Source organism: Oratosquilla oratoria, chromosome 6, assembly GCF_046742065.1.
Source record: "Oratosquilla oratoria isolate Oo_2021 chromosome 6, ASM4674206v1, whole genome shotgun sequence".
In the NCBI taxonomy this organism is placed as follows: domain Eukaryota; kingdom Metazoa; phylum Arthropoda; class Malacostraca; order Stomatopoda; family Squillidae; genus Oratosquilla; species Oratosquilla oratoria.
The window spans coordinates 78,624,329-78,629,328 of NC_134782.1; the positions used below are offsets into that span (position 1 = coordinate 78,624,329).

Sequence of the window (5,000 nt, forward strand, 5' to 3'; positions counted from 1 at the left end):
GTAATAAAGATCTATATCCCATTCACTCAACTTTCGCATTACAATTTATATGACAATTAATTAACAGGTACAACGACTTCTAGAACTCTGGAACTCACGCTAAAGCACGCACGCACGCACACACGTACACAGAAACTACGCATTAATCTAATTCTACATGTAGTTTAATTTCTAACCAATACATGCATACAATAAACGCTCGGCCACGTGAAAGGAGCTGGCCCCAGCGACTTACAATGTAACGTACAAAAGATATAAATGCAATTAGTACATGCTGGCATATGAACATTATATATATATACATGGAGAACATACATGGAACATTAATTTAATAAAGGAAGGTAGTGGAGAACATTTTTGGCAGCTATAGGGATTGAAGGTTCAAGAAGTATGACGGTTGCGAAGATTATATGGGTGGGAGACAGGGGATGTTGAAATGTGAGGGGAGGGAGGAAGGGGTTCTGCGGGAGTCGGAGTGTCATTGTCACAGTCTACACCTCGAGAGAAAAGCTTAAGGGTGTCCAGGTGCATGATGGATTCTGTGTCTGAATGAAAGTGTTTTAGTTTGACTTTGTTTGTAGGTTCTAGTGCGAGGACACGGAAAGGACCAAGAAATTTTGGTGAAAGCTTGGAAGATGGAGAATGGTTCTGGGCATATACAATGTCACCTATTGTAATGTTAGATTCTCTAGCATTTTTATTGTGAAGACGGGCCATCTCGTCTTTAGCGAGAGAAAGAGACTGAGTAATTCTCTTGAAGAGAGAGCTGAAATTTGAAAGTGAAACCTTTACAAAATCATCAAGGTTGTAAATGGGACCTATTTCTGAAGCAAGAAGGTCATATGGGAGTCGCTTGTCGGAACCAAAGATGACAAAGTGAGGCGACTCTGATATGGACCTATTGATGGCACTGTTAAGGCAAGACTGAATCATAGGGACATGGTGATCCCAGGAGAGATGGAGATCAGAAGCGAGGTGTCGGAGAACATTGAGAATCTTTCTGTTTTGCCGTTCAACAAGGCCATTTGAACTGGGGTGGTATGCAACAATATTACATTTTGTGATTTGAAAGGACTTGCAAATATTGGAAAGAATCTCATTGTTGAATTCCGTGCCATTGTCAGAGAGAAGAACTTTGGGAGTAGTGAAGGGGCAAATAACTTTGTCAATGAATGTCTTTGCAATTGTTGTCGCAGTCTTGTCTGGGATAGGTGCAAGTATGCAAAATCTGGAAAAATGATCCATACACACAAACAGGTACTGGTTTCCACTAGAAGTGAGTGGTAATTTGAGAAGGTCAATTGCAACCATATCAAAGGGTTTGCTAGGGATTGGGTATGTCAATATTGGAACTTTACTTTGAATATGACCTTTATGGCTAGCACATGAATGACAGGCGTCAATGTGGTTATGGATATCCTTTCTCATCGTAAGCCAAAAGTACTGAAGTCTGGCCTGTGTAACACATTTGTCTTTTCCTGGATGTGCAGCAAGTGGAGAATCATGTAAAAGGAACAGAACTTCAGGTACTAAGTCAGAAGGAACTACGAGTTGTACAAGTCTGTTTGGTTCATGCTTGTTGGAAAGTGTGGTTTCGTGATAAAGAACGTCATTGACAAGTCTGAAGTGTTCCAAGGAGGTAGGTAAGTCTGTAAGATCAGATGTATCTCCTGACTCGAGAGAGAATATCACACGTTTCCACATTGGGTCGGATCTTTGAGCTGCTTGTATACGCGCATGAGTAAGAGTGACTGGCTGAGGGAGGGTATTGATAGCAGCAACATTTCTAGAAAGTGCGTCTGCAACATGGTTTGCTGATCCGCGCACAAATGAGAAGGTGGGACTGAATTCTTGAATAGTCAAGAACCAGCGAGCAAGTTTCCCGGACAAGTTCTTGCCTCTGAAAAGTTGAAGAAGTGCCTGGTGGTCTGTATGGACTGTGACAGGATAGCCTAGAATGATTTCCTTAAAATGTCTAAGTGCATATATTACAGCAAGAGCTTCAATTTCTGTGACAGAATAGTTCCGTTCAGCTTTGTTAAGGAGTCTGCTGGTAAAGGCAATAGGGCGAAGGTGTGTGTCTTGTTCTTGCATGAGGACAGCACCAAGACCTTGGAATGAGGCATCGGTGTAGAGAATAAAGGGTAAGTCATAGTTAGGAAAGGCTAAGACAGGAGCAGTGGTAAGGGCATTCTTTAAGTCTGCAAAGGCTTGTTCCTGGGCAGACGACCAGTGGAAGGGTACATCTTTCTTTAGTAGGGAAGTAAGAGGGGCTGCAATTTTTGAATAATTGCGGATGTACCTACGGTAATAACCTGAAAGACCAAGGAAGGAGCGAAGGTGCTCAAGGTTCGTTGGACGAGGGAAGTCAGCAACAGCTTTGACTTTATCAGGAACCGTAAGAATGCCATCAGAAGTTAGTACATGTCCAAGAAAACGAATTTCTTTCTTAAGAAAGGAGCATTTGCTGAGTTTAAGTTTAAGGTTGGCATCTGCAAGACGAGAAAAGACTTGTTGAAGGGTGTGAATGTGGTCGGGTACAGATTTGGAAGCTATTATGATGTCATCCAAATACATGAAAACATTTTCACCAATTAAGCCATGAAGTACGGTATGCATAAGTCGTGTGAAGACAGAAGGAGCAGAAGTGAGACCCATAGCCAAACGTTTGAATTGGAAATGACCAGAAGGGGTAGAGAAGGCTGTTAGAGGTCTTGTTTTCCGGAGCAAGAGGAATTTGAAAATATCCTGACATTAGGTCTAAAGTTGAAAAGACAGTATTATTCTGACCAACAGAATGTAGGATTTCCTGGAGAACGGGAATGGGCGTTCTTTCGGGGACAGTGATTTTGTTAAGCTCTCTAAAATCAACAACAGGTCGAAATGTACCATCTGGTTTGGGAACAACAAATAGGGGAAAATTCCACTCAGAAATAGAAAGTTCAATGATATCTTGGGCAAGCATGTCTGCAATGAGCTTGTCCACAATCTTGCGCTTACTGTGCGGGAGTCTATAAGCCGGAATATAGCAAGGTTTAGAGCCATCACGAAGGGGAATGTGGTGGTGAATGAGGTCTGTAGAACCTAGGGATTCACCTGGCAAGGCAATGACATGGCGAAAGGCATTGCATAAAGAAGTTAATTCCTGTTGAGCATCGGGGAAGTCAAGGGTTTTGAAGTGAGATGCGTCAATAGGAACCTGTGCTTGATGCACATCGGAGTTAATGGTACAAACTGGCAAGGAAGAATTTTGGTCATCTATGACTTTTACTCTTGAAGGATACACAAGAAAATCACATAAGTTAGTACCAAGTTTGAGGTGGAGGGGAGCATGAGTGTCATTGGCAACAAGAAAAGACGTATGACCTTTCTTGGAGGTAGTGCATAAGGCTGACATTAGTGATATGCCTTTGACACGTGTGGATTCTGGCATACAGAGAACATCACATTCCGGAGCTTGGAAAATGCGAAGCTGCACTTTGAAATACTCATGTGGTGGAAGAGTCACAGGTCTTGTTAACACTGCATGAGTAGTGCGACACATTGTGGAAAGCACATCAGAGACAGGGGAGGAGGTAATTACTAAATCATCCAAGGAAGGAGAAATCTGGCTTTCTGTTGGAGAGAATTCTGTAGAAGGGGGAGAACATTTGGTATTCCTTTTCCTTGATTTAGGCATGCGAGAAGAACGCAAACGCTTTGTACGGGTGGGAACTTTGTGCAAGGTCTGTTCACTAGAAGGAGGAAGTGAATTCTGAAGAGAAAGTTCAGATGATGATTGTACAGTATCCTGGGACGTGGGAGCTAGAGGAGAAGGGGAGGAAGTACTCTCAGTTTGAGTTATCTGAATCTGGGTAGAGGGGGTAGGAGGAGCAACAATAGTGGGCACTGACACAGTTGGCATGCTGTGGGAGGGGGGATTTGCAGAAGGTGGGTGAGAAGTAGTCGCCAAGGGTAGGGCTGGTATAAAATGACGACCGTAAGCAATGCCATGGCGTTGGGGAAAGACGCTAATTCCATATTGCTGCATAGTGGCTAGTCCCAGAAGGACATCTGCAGGAAACTGTACATCAGCCACATATAGAGGGATATGAATCTCGTGACTGTTAGGATGAAGAATTATTGGAAGATGGATCTTACCTAAAACTGGAAATGGAACACCATCTACGTTAGTAAGTTGGAGATCAGAAGGTTCCAAGATTGTAACATGCTTATAGGATAGGCGGAGTTTGTGGAAGGTGGAAGAAGTTATGATATTTACAGGAGAACCAGTATCTATGAAGAGAGATATAGGAAAGGTATGAACCATAGCAGGAATGGAAATAGCATTGGACCATGTGTTTGAGTTAGAAAGAGTACAAATGGGAAGGGTGGGTGGTGGGGATGGGATAGGCATGCTAGGAGGGGTTGTGCTGAGAGAAGGAGAGGGAGATAGTCATATAGGAGAAGAAGAAGGGGAACTTCGACGGGAAGAGAAAGTCTGTTGATAGGGGTTGGAGTTCAAAACACGACATTCTGCAGCCGTATGGAAGCATTTACCGTGGACAGGGCAATCTTTATCGGGAGGAGTGGAGAGACGAATAGCACATCTGTTAGCATAGTGGCCTGGGGTTTTGCAATAGTAACAAATAACCGTTGAACGTGAGAAGGATCTTTGTCTAGGTCGAGAAATGGATCTGGGACGGAAAGTGGATCTTTGCCGAGAGGCAGATCGGGACACATGTGCAACTGCTAAGGTAGGTTTGGGGATTGGGGCTGGCTGGGCATCAATGTCTGTCAGTGTCTTTGGTGACTCTTGGATCTGATGAGACAAAGTTGAGATGGTCATATTTGGAGTGAACTGTATGGATTTGGTTTTGTTTAAGGTGTCTGGATGGAGAAGAGAAAGAAAGCGAAAGTACGCAAAGAGGGATGCAACCTGGTTAAGGGAGATTTTTCCATCGGCATCAACCCAGTTGGAAGATGCTAGAGTGGATTTTAGACGAGCCTTTATGTCTGAA

At 43.3% G+C, this 5,000-nt stretch overlaps 1 protein-coding gene across 1 annotated transcript in view; it reads left to right on the plus strand.

The window, feature by feature from the left end:
• The window catches only part of LOC143026640 (putative caffeoyl-CoA O-methyltransferase 1), a 128,039-nt gene that overhangs the window by 13,064 nt on the left and 109,975 nt on the right, over positions 1-5,000 (plus strand). The window lies entirely within an intron of this gene.